At 48.8% G+C, this 17,332-nt stretch overlaps 1 protein-coding gene across 5 annotated transcripts in view; it reads left to right on the top strand.

The window, feature by feature from the left end:
- Window positions 1-4,389: 4,389 nt before the first annotated feature.
- SLC41A3 (solute carrier family 41 member 3) overlaps window positions 4,390-17,332 on the top strand; it is a 78,494-nt gene continuing 65,551 nt past the window's right edge. The window contains exons 1-4 of one of the 5 annotated variants that reach the window (XM_077780848.1): window positions 4,390-4,452; window positions 6,003-6,128; window positions 8,725-8,877; window positions 14,493-14,673. The gene's annotated coding sequence lies outside the window, so the exon portion shown is untranslated. Of the gene's footprint in view, window positions 4,453-6,002; window positions 6,129-8,724; window positions 8,878-12,635; window positions 12,780-14,492; window positions 14,674-17,332 lie in introns of those variants that run through there. The other 4 variants (XM_077780850.1, XM_077780849.1, XM_077780847.1 and 1 more) reach the window with 4 other exon arrangements.

Genomic DNA, 17,332 nt, shown 5'->3' with positions numbered 1-17,332 from the left:
GAGCATCCTATTATTTCCTCGGTCGGGATAATTCTGCAATTGATACCACAAAAGGCCTCTCATTGTAAGGAATTCCTTTTCTCTGACCTCATGTTATTGTTGAACCTTTAAATAAAGACACCAAAACCTACAGGACAGAGATGCCTGCCTGGTGATCAGAAAGAATCTCGGGGCTCTCTCTCTCTCTCGCCGACACCGTCCATCCTTCAGGGACCCCTGGACCTGCCGGAGCCGGCCTCTGACACAGTGGGCATCATTCATCACTACCCCCAACTGAGGCCTGTTTTGACATTCCTTCATCTTTTTAATATACTGTTAGCCTCCAGACGTGGAAGTGCCCCAGGCCTCTTGGGTCTTTGTGAGACAGTGGTCTGCGTCCTACAGGTGAGGGGGCGGGCTTTCCTTAGGCTCTTATGTCTGCTGAGTTGGTGACTCGTAGTCTTTCCCCCTTTGCCAGCTGCTCTTCAAAGTGAAGTCAGCGAAACTTGTGGGACTATTTTTAGTGGCAGGCTCAGTGACCTTAGGCTCTCCTTCTGGGGCCCTGAGGCTTCTTCCCAGCAGCCCAGGGGTTGTTTTTGAGGCTCCTGTAAGTCTTGACGTGGCAGAAGCTGAGTACGCTGTCTTCCTTCCTGGGGCTCTTCCCTCCTGCGTCCCCAGGCTGGCAGGGGCCTGGATGTGAGCCCAGTTGCTGCGACATTCCTACCCGGAGGGAGAACCAGCAGCTTCACTGAGGCCCACCCAGAGTCCATGCCCCTCCCGGGGCCCCGTAAGTCTGCTTGCATGGGTCTTAACAAAGCCAAGTCGGTCCCTGGCTGTTAAGCAGTTTGGGGAGTGGAGAAGACTCCTAGGGTCTGATGTAGGGAGGTTTTCTAACAGAGGCACGATCATCCCTCACATTGTAAGTCTAGCACTGCCAGGCCCTCCCTGGCGGGCAAGCCTCAGTTTCCTCACTGGAAAATGGAAATGGTAATGTCTCTTTTGCCTGCCCCCAGGTCTATCACAATGATTCTATGATATCATGGATGGAAGCATGTGTTGGAAAGTCCTAGTAAAGTCCACGGTACTATTTCCACTACAGCACAAACGGTGTTTTTAAGTCTTTAAATTTACTTTGAGAGAGAGAGTGAGAGTATGAACAGGGGAGGGGCGGAGAGAGAGGGAGACAGACAGAATCCCAAGCGGGTTCTGCACTGTCGGCACAGAGCCCGATGTGGGGCTCGAACTCACGAACCGTGACTTGATGACCTGAGCCAAAATCAAGAGCTGGACGATTATCTGGCTGAGTATGGATATTTTTGTTCACGTGTATGCTTTTGCAAATTGCAAGAGGGTTCTGAGCAGTGGCGCTGCCTTCCTTTCTGGGCACAAGGGTGGTGGCCGGGCCTAGGGCGGAGGGAACTGCAGTCCTGTCCTGCCTTTGAGGCCCATGTGCCTCTTCCTGCTCTGAGTCGTGGAGTCACGGATTTGGCAGGACAAACAGTAACAACGGTTCACTTCTCCACGTGTGAGTGAAGCCCAGGAATGGTCTTTGAGTATGGGGGGCAGGCTGGGGTGGTGGGCACTAAACCAGTCCTGGATTATTCATCATGCCAAGCGGGTGAGGGGGTGGGGGTGAGGGGCAGGCCCTGATCTCAATGTATCTTCATCATCAGGAAGTTTCTTCCTTGGAATTTTATAGTTTCCTGTGTCAATTTGATTATAAAGTTGATACCAAAGAGCAGCTAATTTGATGAGCAGTCATCTTTGAGCCAGAACACTAGATGAATCAGGGCCTCCCTTATTTATAAAGCGCTCACCCATTCATGCCTTCATTCTCTTGTTCCCTTGTTTGAGAGAAGCAGCTTGGTTGATGGAACAGAAAGTGTCATCCTTAGATTTAATTGGAATGGAGTTTGAAATCCGGCTATGCCTCCCAAGGCTGTGACCTTGAGCAAGTATAGTTACTCTTTGGTACCTCAGTTTCCTCATCCATAAAAAAGGCAGGTGATATTCCCCTCACAGGCTTGATCTGAAGGTCAGCACTGATGTGCAGACAGCACTCTGCTCCCGGAGTAAGTGGCTGACAAACACCCTTTGCTCTCCATTATTGCACCTTTTTATTTATTCTGCAATCAGCAAATGTCTTCCCAGTGCGGCAGATGTCCCCACCGCTGCTCATCTCAGGCTCCCTCTCCAGCCCTGGGCACGCCTGCCTGACTTCTTAATGGGAGCCAGCAGCAGTTCCCAGGAAGGCCTTCTCTGCCTGTGGGAGCCACTTGGCCCACCTTGCCTGACAGTCCGTTAGGACTGAAGGACCAGGGTACTATTGTCCTCTAGAAGTAGCCCTCCTGTAAAGATGGGTGAGAGTTAGGATCTGTATACCCTTCCGGGGCAATACCTCTGAGACTCACGGAGTTCCAGGCAGGACTGAGCTCCAGATGCCCACAGTGGTAACTTGCCTGGTAATGAAACTTTATTGGCTGCCTTCCTTTCCCAGGTTCACCTCCTCCCTCTCCCACCAATGTTTTCTGGGATCATCTCCCGGATGAACTCCTTGCGCTTGAATCCTCATCTCAAGGTCACTTCTAGGGGCCGGGAGTGGGGGCAACCGAAGGCAAGTGTCTACTATGTACTAGTGGAGATGTTCAGGCATGAACAGAGTCTCTTCCCTTGGGGAATTCACAGTCTGAGAGGCAAACGTATCCAACCTAATACAGCACAATGACATAGTTAAGAGGTGTTGGGGGATGCCAAGGGAGGAGGCTGAGGGGCACGCGCTTGACACTTCCCAGGGGAGGACAAGCCCGAGCAGAGGCTAAGGGGGTCATCGCAGAGGGCAACTGCTGCGGGGACAGAACCGGGCACGAGGCTGAGCCCGCTGCAACGTGTGGTCTCTGAAGGAATGGCCGAGTGGCAGCACGGGCATCGGCGGACTTGTGGGAAGAGGGTGAAGGCCCTAAACTCCAGAGTCATATTTTGGGGTCAGTCTGTGAGGCCGGGCGGCACCCCTCCACTCTGGGCAGAGGGGCAGTCAGGGCTTGGCCAGCCCATCCACGGGCCTCTGAGACCGTGCGGACGGTGCAGGGGTAGAGCAGTGGTCTGGGGAGGCCTTGAACCAGGGCTGCTGCCACCAGGCTGAAGGCCACTTGGGGAAGACAAGGACTGGTTGGGAACAAAGGACGGGCGTCCCCCTCCCAACGGGTTCTTTCTCTGGGGCACCGATCTGAGTAGGTACCCTAAAAGTGGGCTTAGAGCCATTCGGAATTCCTGGGTCCTGGGGAGCTAGAGCATCGTCTGGAATGTTTAGGGCAGGGTTACTGCCCACCAGTAGACATGACCTCTTTGCTTGGGGAGGTCAGGAGGTGCCAGAGATGGCTGGCCCCCTGAAGCCTAGGTGGGTAAGGAGATGTGTAGCCAGTACCCAACCCAGATACAGGGCAGGGCACCTGCTGAAAATCAGGGTGTCTGTAGAATATATATGTCTTTGCGTTTGACATGCAGAGTTGTCTTTTGCTGAAATAATATAGCGTAAGACTAAATCTTGTTAACTGTGTAGCGTCCCCTTGTCCTTGTGTTTGCGTTCATTTTGGACTTTCGTCCGGTCCCACTCATGTTCTGGCTCTGCGGCTATGAAAAGGTTTCTGGCAAACCATGTCCCTCCCAAACCTCTCATCCCTCTTTAGATGTTGGCTAGAAAAGGCCAACAATTAAGACTGTTTTGAGTCAATCAGGGAGAATAGAACTGGCCTGGGTATCGCTTTGTTGTGCGTCATACTGGTATTATGGGGATGTTTGAAAAAACAAACCCTACTGATTAGAGAAACCTACTCCTCGAGAATTTAAAGGTGAAATATACCTGCCGGGATGCTTTAAAATTGCTCCAGGAATTTAAAAAAAAAAAAAAAGTGTATGTAAGGGGAGGAATATAGATGCGGGGGAAAAAGGGCAAGATGCAGACCGTGATGGAACCTGGCCTATCGGCGTGTGGGACCATTTTATTGTTCCACTTTTGCACGAGTGAACATTTCTAACAACAAAGAAGTTAAACACAACAACAAAACGCTCTCCTGGACAGCTGATGGAGCACCGGCTGCAGGCGAAGCAGCTGTGCCTTTAAGAATGGCCGGTGTTCACACACCGTTTACAGAGGGCTCCTCAAGCCCCCTTCCCTCCTGGGTGCGTTTACAGCAGGAGACTCGGTTTCCTTCTGTGTAAACCAGGCCTCCCACACGACCCCCCCGCCCAGGGCTGTCGCGAGCACCGACTGCAACGGAGGTGGAGGGGGCCCGGGGGGGCTCCGGCACCGCTCGGTTTTGCGCAGCGCGGAAACGACTTCCGGCTCCAGGCGTCCGCGCGAAACCCAAGCGGCTGGGCCTCGGGGGCGGAGTCGGCGCGGCCCTGCCTTCCGGNCTCCCGACCTCGAGCCCTGTGGCCTGCTCGCCCCCTGCGCGCAGCTGCGCGGGAGGGGATCCGGTAAGCGTGGCCCTGCGCCCCAAGCGGGCCCGGGCAGGGGTGCGCGAAGCCCTGTGTAAAGCGGGGGTGGGTCCAGGGGGCGGTCTGGGTGGGTGCGGGTGTCACACTGGGGAAGCGCTGGGGTTGCGGCCCGTGGTGTGGGGTGCGCCGGAGAGGGAGTCAACCCAGGGCTGTTAGAGGGGGACCTCGGGGCGGGGCACAGCCGGAAAGTCCGGGGCCTGGACCAGGAAGACAAAGTGAACCCAGAGCCTGGGAGTCGGGTGGGAGCCCGTGGGGGCCGCCTGGAAGTACGCGAAAGTAAGGTAAACCGGGGAAGGGGGAAGACAGTGGTCCCAGAGAGGCCTAGGGCAGAGGGGCGCCGGGGAAGGTAGCCAGGTAGGGGCCCAGGGCAGGGTCCTGGATGATGGACCCGGGAGGGAGGGAGACAAACCCAGGGCCCAAGGCGGGTATGGTGCCCTTGGGGGTGGGAGACTGAGGGTTGGGCAAGTCTCCAGGTATTTCCGAGGCTCCCTCTCCCCCTTATCCACTGTCTTGGCCGACTAGGCCTGCTGCCCCCCACCCACCAATCTAGAAGCTACCCAGGCGGGTACTCCAGGTGATTCTGATGCAGCTAGAGTTTGAGACGCACTGGTCTGAAACGTTAGAGCGTTGAGGGGTTTGAAGTGGGGGGTGGGGACCAGCCAGGTATCCTGTGATGACAAGTGCATCATTACATTGAATCTTCACAACTTTGCGAAGTTGTTGCTCTTGTCCCCATTTAACAGATGAGACACAGAAGTCTCACTTTTCCAAGGACCTGTCTCTAGGAAGGGGAAGAGCTGGGATTCAGACCCTCTGGGCAGGCTCCGGGGCGCCCCTGCTGAGCCAGGTCTCCTGTAAAGTCCAGAGGCACGTTGGCCTCACAGCCAGGTAGTGGGCAGCTGAGTGGAGCCGATTCATTCCAGCATTTTGGCTGTCCAGTGTATAGGTAGGACTGGCCCTGTCTTCTCGCCTTGGGGTGAGGACTAGTTTGTATGAGGTGCTAGTGACCAGGTCTCAGACCTGATGTCTTGGCACTGGGGTGCCCAGAGGCCCTAGGTTCAAGGCCAGCTTCTCCCTGACTCACTGGGAGGCTCCGCATCAGTGTCCTCCCCAGTCTGATGGGGACAGATTTCCCAGGAGGCATCTGGAAGATCAGTGGCCGTACAGATTCCTGTGACTGGCAGTCAGTTGGGCCCTGGTCCCCCTGCCCAGCCCCTCTCACCGCCTGCGCCCGGGGAAGGGGCTCCAAAGCTCGCGGGCTATGCAGGGCCCTCCCGCCACACTCTCACACCTCGGCAGGGTAGCTCTTTGTTGCGGGGCCTGTCCCGGGGCACCGCCTCCAGATTGTGTCCTCTGGGGGAAAGGCTGGGCGGGAACCCCTGCCTCCCCCCCAGCCTCTCCCCCCTCGGGGCTACAGGACAGGCTTTTCCTGCGTCCACAGCCTACCCTCCTGACAGGGGCCGCCCTCACCAGCAGGCCTGTCCTTCAGGGCCTGGTGTATTCGTCTGCACTCATTTCTGTTGATGCAGGTGACATCTGAACACATTCTCCTTCTGACACTCTCCCACGTTCCCAAGGAAGCGGAGTGCCCTTGACCACCATCCACAGGGGTGTGAGGTCCCTGCTGGTGGGTGACGTCACGGAGGCCCCACGGGGTAGGTGCGAATGCCTGCTGGGTGCTGACCGCGCTGGGCCTCTGATGCACATTTGATGATTTTAGCGGGCGTTCCTCAGCGTGCTTCCCTCCCCCACGTTTCTCCTGCATCTCTTCCCTGCGGTCCCCATAGCCCTGCCCTACTCCTTGAGACGTGGCCTGTTTCTCAGCATTCAGGGGACCCTTCAGTTTAGCTGGACTGCCGGCCCTTGCCCCCTGGTGCCGTCCTGGTTTCTTGGCATGTTTGGAAACTCATTTGTATTCTATGTGAATCCCACCTCAGATGAGTGAGTCATCCTGAGGGTTTTACGCATTTTGGGGGGAGAGAAGGAAGCTCTGAGGTTCATGTTTCTCTAATTGCCTAGCTTTTGTAAACACTTTTGGGCCTCTTTTTTTTTAAATGTTTATTTATTTTTAGAGAGAGAGAGAGAGAGCAAGAGCAAGACTGGGAGGGGCGGAGATGAAGGGAGACAGTCTGAAGCAGCCTCCGGGCTCCCAGCCATCAGCACAGAGCCCGATGCGGGGCTGCAACTCACACCTGTGAGATCGTGACCTGAGCCAAAGTTGGACGCTCAACCGACTGAGCCCCCCAGGTGCCCCTTTGGGCCTCTTTCTAATTGGTTATCTTGTCTGATCTGTGCCCTTCAGCTGGTGAGGTTTCCCACTCCTTCCTGCTCACATGCGTGGGTCTTCATGAAGCGATGCAGTTGTGGTCAAGTTGACAAAGAGCCCGGCTGACTAAAGTCCACAAAGGAAGGATTCTCGAGTAGACTGTATCTATCTCATCCTTTGTTGACGTTAATTAGGGGCTGGTTTTGTCTGCGGTCTTATTTTATTCATTATTGGCTTCATACATTTCGTGTTAGGCTAACTTCTCTGTTTTGATATCATAATGAACTCATGGTCCTTTGCACATTCAACCTGTGAAGTGGTAACTATGCTATGTTATTATTAGATGCTGAAGTTGCCGCTGATCGTCAGTGGTGGTTGGTTTACAGTTTTGTTCCTTTGTCGTTTTAGTCCCTCCTCCGACACCTTTGAAAGCATCTTATTTCCTAGCAACCACAGAACGTTCCCGAGCCGTCTTGATTTTCCTCCTGCCCCAAGTTATTATGGGATTCATTGTCCTCCAAGAGTCCTGTTCTGAGTCTAATATTAGAGATGAAGATCTGAGGGCCCGAGATACACAGGGGCACCCCCCAGGCTAGGGGGAAGTCTTGTTGCTTTGACTACCTTTAGAAGTGTCAGAGCCAGAAAAATACATCTTGTTTGAAGGTTAGAGTTCACATGGACTTCAGTGTTTGGATGCTATGGACCCAACCATCCTTGAAGTACATAGTGTCACGGGCAGCTAAGATGTCTCGCCCGCATTGGCAATCCTCAGCTCACCCCCAGAGGAGGGCAGCTGAACTGTCACTGAAATCGCAGAGCTGGAACATGGTCAGTTATCTTTGGATGCATAACAAAGCACTGCAAAACCTAGGGACTTAAAAAGATAGTCATTTATCATTTCTCAATGTTCTGTGGGTTGCTGGGGTGTATGTTTGGCTTCACGGGGGTCATCTGGGGTCACTCAGGGGCCCGGATTCCTTTTAGTGGGGGAAACAACAGAGTTGTCTTTTGAAAACATAAGCAGTCCCGCTGAGGAGGAAGCATGTACGCCTTGCTCTGCCTGTAAGACCTTACGTGACCGGCCGCCAGACTCGGGCTCTTTGCCTTTCCTTCCTTGGAAGCAGCAAGTGTACCCTCCCTCAGTGCCTCTGTACTTGCTGTGGTCTCTGCTTACAGGGCTCCTCCTCTAGATCTTTGCACAGTTGGCTTTTTTTTTTCCTTTAAGTTTTATTTATTTTTTGGTAATCACTACACCCAGTGTGCGACTCAGACTTGGCAACTCCGAGATCAAGAACTGGATGGTTTTCTGACTGAGCCAGCCAGGTGCCCCTGCACACTTGGCATTTTTTTTTTTTTTTATCGTTTAGGGTTCTTTAAAATGGCACCCACTCACTAGTGCCTTCTTTGATCCTCCATCCTCACCCTCCCCTGCGCTTTCCCAGGATAGTCCCACTCAATTCACTGTAGTTCATTTATCTTGTTTGCTTCTTGCTTCTCTTGTTTATTTCTGTCTCTGCCTCTCGAGTACAAATTTCCTCAGAGCAGGACCTTTATCTGTCTTGCTTTCCTCTGTATTCTTGGTGCCTAGAAAATACCTCACATAAAAGGAAGGGACAAAATATTATTTGTTGAGTGGATGAGGAATCATGGATGCACCAAAGGAGGGGAGGGATGAATAGGTGGAGCACAGAGGAGTTTTAGGGCATGCAGCTGCTCCGTATGATATAATGATGGATACATGTCATTATCCATTTGTCTAAACCCATCGCCTGGACAACACAGGAGTGACCCCTACTGTAAACTGGACTCGGGGTGATGGTGATGTGCCAGTGTGGGGTCGTCAGTTGTAACATGCTCCTGTCTCGTGTGGGATGTTGCGGGGGGTGTTAATGGGAACTCTGTGTACTTTCTTCTCAGTTTCTCTGTGAACCGAAGACTGCTCTAAAGAATAAAAGTGTTTTTTCTTTTTTTTTTTTTTTTAATAGTGCACATCCATTGGGAAGCAGTCTGGGCAGTATAGACGTATATATAAAATCCAGAGGATTATACCCACACCTCCCGTACCCCAAGCCCTCTCTGTTATATCCACGGCTCCTGTGTTGACTGGCTGGGAAGCCGTGGTGCCTTTCGTGGGAAAGGTGAGATTGAGAGGCGGAATGGGGAAACTGGGAGCTCTGTGTTAGAACTCGGGCCCCCAACACGCCTCTCGGAGCGCTGAGTGCCAAGTTGGCTCTCCGTGTCTGGATCCCGGGGTGAGCGCCGAGCTGGGAGACATGACTGGGTGGCGGCGGCCGCGGATCATTGTTCCTTCAGCCTGTGGGGCTGGCGGAGGTCCACACACCTAGGCTGTAGACAGAAGAGGGGTGACGAGCGACGGGAGCGTGTCAGCGTTCGAGATCAGAGGGAGAAGCCACACCAGGGAAAGAGGCAGGACACCGCAGAGCAGGACCAAGCGAGGCGTGCCTGGAAACCTGGAAGGGCCCCCAGATAAAACACAGAAGTTGAGATAAACAGGGACTCGGCGCTTTTCGGCACAAGTATGGCCCGTTTTATCTGCGAAACCTGGCAACCCAAAGCTGGAAGAAGAAGGGTGTGACGTCATCTCGGGCTTTCCACGGTGACGCTACAGGCCAGGGCTGCCTGCTGGGCCTGTGCTGCTCGTGATGAGCCCCCAGCCAGTTCCCTGGAGCCTGGAGCCATTGTGGATCCTGGATCGGTTCTTGTGATATTGCAGGAAGCGCCTCGGCAAAATCGTCAGGGAACTTTGGAGAGCAAGATTTACCAGTCACAGGTCCTGGAGGGTCCGCGGCACGCTCGAGGGCCACACAGCCACACAGTGCAGCCTCAGGTAGAGAGAGAGGGAGGGTGTGCGGGGCCTGGGGCTCTGCATTCACTGGGATGGGATAACGAGGGTTTCATGGGTTCACTGTTTATCAGACGGCGTAAAACAGGAGAGCGGGAGGTGGGGTCAGGGAAGGGAGAAGCAGAGTCCCTCGGGCAGTCCGTGATCTGGGTTCCCCAGGACTTGCTGAAAGGGGAGCCTCATGGGTGTGGGGGACCTGGCTCCTCGGCTGATTTGCTAGGAGCTGCCCTTGATACGGATGCTTCACATACGGACACCTCGGCGGTCAAAGGCTTCTTGCCGCGCACACACTAAGCTCCAGGAGAAACAGAAGCAGCCCCAGCACCGTTAACATCGCCTCTGTTCCAAGAGTGCTGAATACTGGAAAGCTCCAAAGGAGGGTCCGATGCGGGGGAGGTGGCTGGAAGGTCTTAAGGGCTTAGCAAGAAGGTATTTGTCAGAGTTCCAGCAGATATAGCAGGAAGGGGCGAGCACCAGCACAGCCGGTTTCGGGAATGAGAGCGGGGCGTCGTCCTTGACGGTCAGCAGCCCTTCTGTGCAGGCTGGACCGAACCCTATCAGGAGGGAAGAGAAGAGATGAAAAGGAGCAGGGACTAAAGTCACACGCAGGAGGGGTGGGCGGCGCACCGCGGGGGCAAGTTTGTGGGGAGGCGACGGCCGGCAAGTCTCGAGTCCATAGTGAACCTGGCTGAGACGCTGGGCACCCTGAGGTCTGTGGGGGTTGTTTGGCATTGTGCGGGTGACCGCTGGCCTTGGCAAGGGCCACGTGTGCAGGGAGGAGCCGGATGGGTGTTGAGCACAGAGGCAAGGGACATAGAGACGGTGGGGACGTGTCTCTTTTGTTGTGTCCTGAAGGGAAGGAGAAAAATGGGGTGCAGGCTCGAGGATGGCTTGGGGTCAGGGGAGCTTGTTAGAGGGACAGATTCTAGAGCAAGGTCCTGTTTGTCAGAGGATCCCGCAGAGGGAGCGGGAAGAAACTGAAAAGGCAGGAGAGGAGACCCTTGCCGGTGCTTGTTCTTGAGAAGGCCAAGGTGGGGGCTCCGGGGCCCAGGGGAGAGGCTGGGGGCTCCGGGGCCCAGGGGAGAGGCTGGCTGTCTCATCACCTTTAACCTGCGTCTCCTCTGCTGTGCAATGGGGGCAGTGACAGACCTTCCCGGGATTTGTGAGGGTAAAGGGTATAAAGGACTGCTGCATGGGTCCTGGGTAGCTGTGCTTCTTTATTTATTAATTTATTTAGAAGAGATTAAGGATCAGGCACTGNAGAATAGCAGAATGGGGACCCGAGACCCTATTGACAGTTCTGTATGTGGCTCCTGATGAGGTTTTTGCGGTGATGGTGGGGCTCGTGGGGTCCGGAGCCGACGGCCAAGCAAGAATTCTTGAAGACGTCTTGGTGCGCAAAGGTGATTTTATTGAAGCACGGGGACCATGAGGAGAGACTGGGGGAGGTGAAGTCCAGGGCAGTTTCCAGTGAGATTTTCATATGCTGAAGAAGACTCACAGGGTACTGGAGGCCTAGCCATTTTCAGGCTAAGGTTTATTTTCCTTCTAGTAAAGCATTAGCATGAAGACAGCAGGGGCTCCTGGAGAAACAGTTAGTCTGCCAGCCTCAAGTCACTGTCAGCGGGCTGCAGGGTGTGAGGAAATTCAGTTGTGCCGTCTCCTTCTGCCTCGGCTTCCCGCATCAGCTCCCAGGGGTGGTCGGACTGGGACCCTTCCCCTCCCCCCGGCCCCATTCCCCGCCTCCCCACTGTGGCCAGGCCTCCTGTGTGGGCCTGACTCAGGTTACCAGTGTTGCTGCACAGAATGTGGGGGATTTATAAAGGGTTGGTTGGTTTGCCTCAAGGGTTCAGGCTTGGAGGGTCTAGGGCAAGCCAGCCACTGGGAAGGGGGAGCGTGGGTCTCAGTCCCAGTGAGTGACCCGGGCCTGGCGCAACCAGGTGAGGGTGAGCTCTGTAGGGACAGGACCAGGGCAGGAGCCCAGGAGCTTCCTCTGTAGCAAGAGGAGCGGACCTTTCCTGTCCTGCTGCTGGGCGGCTGCAGAGCCTTCAGGAGGGTCGAGTCCTGTTGGAAAACATAATTCCCATTGTTTTTCTGGTAGTTTATGGCCTTTTGAGCTGAGCAAAGCCTGCCTTCGCCCAGGTTCTGTAGCCTCGTGTGCGCGGACCCTTCCTACCTTCAGAGGTGGCCCCGAAAATGTGAGGCTTCCCGTGTCCTGCTTCCTCACTGCTCACGGCTCGGGCTGTCCCCACAGGCCCAGCATCTCTGCTGACTTAATAAAACTGCTGCACACAGTGCAGGGCCCCGGCCCCCTGCCATTCGGGAGGGGGTTCCAGTGGCCTTGGGCTGGGTCGGAGTTCAAACACGTAGCGACTTGTCCCTGCTGTGTGCTTTCCTCTGCTCTTCCTCTGTGTATCAATCCTCTGGAAAGAAAGGTTTTACCAACCACTGGGCAAACTGTCAAGGATGACCTTGAAATTACATAAAAATTATATCTGTGCTAAAAATAGGGGTGGGCAGATGTATACATTTTATTAAATAAAACTACCCAGGATCTAGGACATTGATTAAAAAAAAATAGCATGCGCACGTGGGTGTGTGGGTGTGTGTGCGCACCCTGGAAGCATATATAGTAGAAAGAGCATTAGTTGTTTGGGGGCAGTAACATTGTCAGTGGTTTAAACTTCCTCATTTGTATCCTTTTGTGCTGTCTAAATTATATTTCTTATGAACCCGTTAGTTTTGTGTTAAGGAGCAATCAGGTTTTTTTTATTTTGGAAAGGAGAGTACTTGGGGATGGCCCTTCAGGAGTAGAATAGATGGATTGTGGTTCCACAGCATGGCTGAATGTAAGAATCTTTTTTTTTAAATTTTTTTAATGTTTTATTTATTTCTAGGAGAGAGAGAGAGAGAGAGACAGCGTGAGCAGGGGAGGGTCAGAGAGAGAGGGAGTCACAGACTCTGAAACAGGCTCCAGGCTCTGAGCCGGCAGTCAGCACAGAGCCCGACGTGGGGCTTGAACCCACGAACCGCGAGATCATGACCTAAGCGAAAGTCGGACGCTTAACCAACTAAGCCACCCAGGCGCCCCTGAATGTAAGAATCTTAACGTCAGGTGAAAGACACCAGACCTGAGAAGAATAAGTGGAATGTGACTCTATTGATCTAAATTGCAAAGTAAGCAAAACACGATTGTTTAGGGCCGAACTCTTAGTTGGTAACACTAAATAAGGATGAAACAGAAACTGAGGAGTGATTCTCTCCAGAGGCTGGACAGTTGTCCCCTGTGATAGGGCCTAAGGGTTGTCGTTAGGGGCTCAGAGAGCTTGGGAAGCTGCTAGTGTTCTGCTTCCTGACCTTATTGCATAAATAAGTCATGAATTTTTTTATTGAGATACAAATCACGTACCATAAAATTCACCCCTTCAAAGTGTATAATTCAGGAGAACAGAAGATACATGTTCACACAAAGACCTGCATATGTATGTTCATATAATAAGCAAAAAAGTAAAAAAAGTTCAAGCACCCATCACCTGGTGAACAGATAAGCCGAATGTGTTCTATCCATATTTGGCCATAAAAAGGAATGAAGTAGTCATTCATATAACAACGTAGATGAACCTTGAAAACATTATGCTAAGTGGTGTCTTATGTGTTTTTGACGTGCATTTTCCCAACAATGGATGTTGAGCATCTTTTTTTTTTTTAATTTTTTTTAATGTTTTATTTATTTCTAGGAGAGAGAGAGAGACAGCGTGAGCAGGGGAGGGTCAGAGAGAGAGGGAGTCACAGACTGAAACAGGCTCCAGGCTCTGAGCCGGCAGTCAGCACAGAGCCCGACGCGGGGCTCGAACCCACGAACCGCGAGATCATGACCCAAGCGAAAGTCAGACGCTTAACCGACTAAGCCACCCAGGCGCCCCGATGTTGAGCATCTTTTAATGTGCTTATTGGCCATTCCACTCTGCCAGTTTTTAAATTGGATTTATTGTTGAGTTATAAGTGTTCTTTATATATTCGGGATACTGTTCCCTTATCAGATTACATGACATATATTCTCTCCCATTCTGTGGGTTGTCTTTTCACCTTGATAGTGTCCCACAAAACTTAAATTTTGATAAAGCCCAATTTATTTAATTTTTCTTTGGTTGCTTTTACTTTAGATATTATGTCTAAGAAACTATCTAGTCCAAGGTCACTAAAACTTATACCTATATTTTCTTCTAAATGTTTTATACTTTTAGCTGTTAGGTTTAGGGCTTTGGACTATTTTGTGTTAGTTTTTGTATATGGTTTGAGGTACGGGTCTAAACATGTGACTTTGCGTGTGGATATCCAGCTGTTTCGGCACCATTTTTGAAGAGACTATTCTCTTCCCAGTAAATAGCCTTGGCATCTTGGCTGAAAATCAATTGAACATAGGTGCATGGGTTTATTTATGGACTCTCAACTCTATTTCATTGATCTATATTTTGATTCTTATGCCAGTACTACACTGTCTTGATTATTACAGCTTTATATAAGTTTTGAAATCATGAAGCGTATTCTTTTTTTCAAGATTGTTTAAAATTCTGGCTCTCCTGCATTTCCACATGGATTTGGATTAGCTTATCATTTTCTGTGAAAAAGACTGAAAATTTTCAGTCCACGAGTACAGGATATCTATTTGTTTTATTAGATTTTAAAAAATTCCTTTCAACAGTATTTTTATAGTTTCCAGGGTAAAAGTTTTTACACTTTTTTTGTTACATTTATCCTGAAGTATTTTATTGTTTTTGATGCTATTGCTGATGCAGTTGTTTTCTTAGTTTATTAGATTGTTCATTTCTAGTGTATAGAAATAAAACTGATTTTTTTTTTGAATACTTTTATTTATTTTTTTATTTCTAGGAGAGAGAGAGAGACAGCGTGAGCAGGGGAGGGTCAGAGCGAGAGGGAGACACAGACTCTGAAACAGGCTCCAGGCTCTGAGCTGGCAGTCAGCACAGAGCCCGACGCGGGGCTCGAACCCACGAACCGTGAGATCATGACCTAAGCGAAAGTCGGACGCCCAACCAACTAAGCCACCCAGGTGCCCCGAAATAAAACTGATTTTTGAAAAAATTGATCTTATCTCCTACAAGCTTGCTGAACTTATTAGCTGTATGTGTGTGTGTGTATTCCTTAGAATTTTCTATGTACAAGAAGATGTACAAGAAGATTTTCTATGTACAAGAAGACTAACTCTGTAACAGAGTTAGTCTTCTACCATTCCAATTTGGATGCCTTTTGTTTCATTTTCTTGTCTAATTGTGCTGGTTAGGACTTCAAGTACAACGCGATAAGATAGGAGTGGCAAAAGTAGGTACCTTGTCTGGTCCCTAACGTTAAGAGGCATGCTTTCAATCTTTCACCATTAAGTACGTTGACTGTGGGTTACTCATAGATAACCTTAATCAGATTGAAATAAATTCCCTTAAATTTCTAGCAATTTTTTTTTAGTGATTTTTGTAATGAAAGAGTGTTGGATATTGCTGAATGCTTTATTTGATCTATTGAATGAATCATGTCTTTTTCCCTCCATTCTATCAATGTGGTATATGTAATACATTGATTTTCACGTTTTGAACCAACTTTGCATTCCTGGGATAAGTCCCACTTGGTAATGTATAGGCCTTTTTATATGCCACATAAATCAGCTTGTTAGTATTTTGTTGAGGATTTGTGTGTGTGTATTCATAAGGCTCTTCTACTGGTCTGTAGTTTTCTTAGGTTGTCTCTGTCTGATTTTGGTATTAGGCAAAACAGTTCTCAGCAACTTGAGAGTGTTCCCACTTCATCAGTTTCTTTGGGAGTGTGTGAAGGATGGTGTTAATTCTTTTTTAAATGCTTGGTAGACTTCACCAGTGAAGCCATCTGGTAATGGACTTTGTGGGGAAGTTTTGTATTATTAATTACATCTTTTAATTGTTTCATGTCTCTTAATTTTTTTAAATTTCTTCTTGAATTAGTTTGCTAGTGTGTTTCTAGGAATTTGTCCATTTCATCTAGATTTTCTAATATGTTGATATTCAGTTGCTCATCGTATTCCCTCGTAATTATTTTTATATTAGGTGAATGTGATAACTACTACACTACAGAAACAATTATTTTAAGTTCCTTCTTAAATATTTATATCCTCTCTCTTTCTTGGTCAGTTTAGCTAAAGGGTTCTATATTTGTCAGTGTTTCCAGAGACCCAACTATTGGTTTTGTTGATTTCCTCTATGGTTTTTCTATTCTCTATTCCATTATTACCACTTCAATCTTTATTGCTTCCTACCCTCTACTTTTTTTGTGTTAGTTTAGTCTTTTTTCTCATTTTTCGTAAGGTGAAAGATCAATTTACTGATATAAATTTTTTTTTTCATATATAAAAGTTTTTTTCTTTTTGGCTTTTCTTTTTTCTTTTTGGCTTTTTCATATATAAATTTTAAGCACTGTATTCCCTACATCCCCTAAGTTTTGGTATGCTATATTTTCATTTTAATTCATCTCAAATAATTTTATGATGCCCTCGTGACTTCTTCTTTGACCCATTACTTGTTTGGGTGTGTTGTTTATACAAGTTTGTGAATTTCCCAAATTTTCTTTTGTTACTTATTTGTAATTTTATTACATTTTGTGTGTTTTTTGTATGATGTGTGGCTTATCCTAGTGACTGTTCTGTATACATTGATAGGAAGGTCTATTCTGTTGTTGGGTGGAATGTTCTAGGTATGTATGATATACATGGTTTATAGGGTTCAAGTCTCCCTTTTTTTGTCAATCTTCTAATTGTTCAGTAGATTATCAAAAGTAGAGTATTGAAGTCTTCTATTATTGAATTGTATTTCTTTCCCTTTAAATTCTGTCAGGTTTTGCTTCATGCATTTTGTGGCTATATTGTTAGGTGTATTTAATTATTATGTGTTTTAATAATATTCACCCATTTACCATTATCAAATGCCCTTCTTTATCTGTAGTAACAATTTTGTTTTAATGTCTATTATGCCTGATGCTAGGAAAGTCACTCCCCTACTTTTTTTTGATTAGCGTTCACATGGTATGTCATAAAACCTTTTTACTTTCAACCTAGCCATTTATATTTAGTGTAATTACTGATAAGATAGGATTTATATCTGCCATTTTGCCATTTGTTTTCTATTATCTTATGGTTTCTTTCTGTTCCTCTATCCTTCCATTACTATCTTTTTTTGTATTAGATGGATATTTTCTAGTATATTATTTTTCCATTGTTATTTTTAAAATACATATTTTTTAGTAATTTTCTTAGTGGTTGCCCTGAGGATTACAATTCCCACTGTAGATAACATTGTAATTTAAATTAATAGCAACTTATTTCTCTAGTATATGAAACTTTGTTGCTATATAGCTCTGTGCTCTCCTACTTTGTGCTCCTCCTGTCATACAAATGACATTTTTATATATTTTGTACCCATATATACTGATTTATAATTACTGAATTATGCAGTTGTCTTTAAATTGGATAAGAAAATAAAAAGTTACTAACAACAATGCATTAAATTTGCCTATGTAGTTACCTTTACTAATGCTCTTTATTTCTTGATAAGGATTCAAACTCCTGTCTAGGTCCTTTCATTTCAGCCTGATGGTGTTTTCTGTAGGGCAGGTGTGCTACTGGCGCCTCCTCTTGGTTTTTGTTCATTTGGGAATATCTCTCTCTCTCTCTCTCTCTCTCTCTCTCTCTC

This window comes from Crocuta crocuta, unplaced genomic scaffold (assembly GCF_008692635.1).
Source record: "Crocuta crocuta isolate KB4526 unplaced genomic scaffold, BGI_CrCroc_1.0 scaffold299, whole genome shotgun sequence".
Taxonomy (NCBI): Eukaryota; Metazoa; Chordata; class Mammalia; order Carnivora; family Hyaenidae; genus Crocuta; species Crocuta crocuta.
Note: the sequence above shows the minus strand (reverse complement) of the source record. Positions and strands in the feature narration are given on the sequence as shown.